This window comes from Balaenoptera borealis (assembly GCF_965194805.1).
Source record: "Balaenoptera borealis genome assembly, chromosome: X".
In the NCBI taxonomy this organism is placed as follows: domain Eukaryota; kingdom Metazoa; phylum Chordata; class Mammalia; order Artiodactyla; family Balaenopteridae; genus Balaenoptera; species Balaenoptera borealis.
The window spans coordinates 62,208,597-62,209,697 of NC_138881.1; the positions used below are offsets into that span (position 1 = coordinate 62,208,597).

Sequence of the window (1,101 nt, forward strand, 5' to 3'; positions counted from 1 at the left end):
ATTTTGTTCACACAGTTTGTTCACAAAGTTTATTTGAAAGATTACTGAAGGGGAAGCTAGGGAAACGATCTGGTCGTCTGTTAATTACTTTTTCTTCATTTCTACTTCTTTGATCTATGGAAAGAACCAACAGGTTAGGCAAGGTACTGTGTGATCAAAAGATATGAAATGTGTGCTAGGGCCAGAGATGAGCAGAACATGGGGGTGCCTGGTTATATTAGTTACAATATAGCTTTGCTAAAGTGACAAAACAAAGGGGCCTCCTGCAGAGAGCTCTTTCCTGCAAAGAGCTCTTTCCTGCCAAAAGCTGCTTACAAATCCCCACTTGTCAGAACATCATTCCATTTTTGTGGGATTATGGGTGAAGGTCCATCTTCTGTAACTTCTTCCTGCTGACATAGGGTGCCATATTCTTAGAGTGGAAGATATCAAAGTAGTTCTGTAGCATCTCTTTGCTGACAGTTTTAGTTGCCTATTTACATACATGGGCAGAACAAGCTACAATTATTTTGATGCCCACAAAGATATAGATTATTATGAGCAATAGTGTTTTTTCTTTTGTTTTTCCTTTCCTATTTTTAATTGAAGTATAGTTAATTTACTATATATATATATATATATATTCTTTTTCAGATTGTTTTCCATTATAGATTATTATAAGATATTGAGTATAGTTCCCTGTGCTATATACTAGGTCCTTGCTGTCTACATATTTTATATATAGTAGTGTGTATATGTTAATCCCAAACTCCTAATTTGTCTTCCCCCCACCTTTCCCCTTTGGTAACCATAAGTTTATTTTCTATGTCTGTGAGTCTGTTTCTGTTTTGTAAATAAGTTCATTTATATCATTTTTTTAGATTCCACATATAATGATATCATATGATATTTGTCTTTGTCTGACGTACTTCACTTAGAATGACCATCTCTAGGTCCATCCATGTTGCTGCAAATGGCATTATTTCATTCTGTTTTTATGGCTGAGTAATATGCCATTGTATATATATATATCACATCTTCTTTATCTATTCTTCTGTTGATGGGCATTTAGATTGCTTCCATGTCTTGGCTATTGTGAATAGTGCTGCTATGAACATTGAG

At 34.6% G+C, this 1,101-nt stretch overlaps 1 protein-coding gene across 1 annotated transcript in view; it reads left to right on the plus strand.

The window, feature by feature from the left end:
* Window positions 1-1,101, plus strand: part of CHIC1 (cysteine rich hydrophobic domain 1) — a 436,141-nt gene that overhangs the window by 340,667 nt on the left and 94,373 nt on the right. The window lies entirely within an intron of this gene.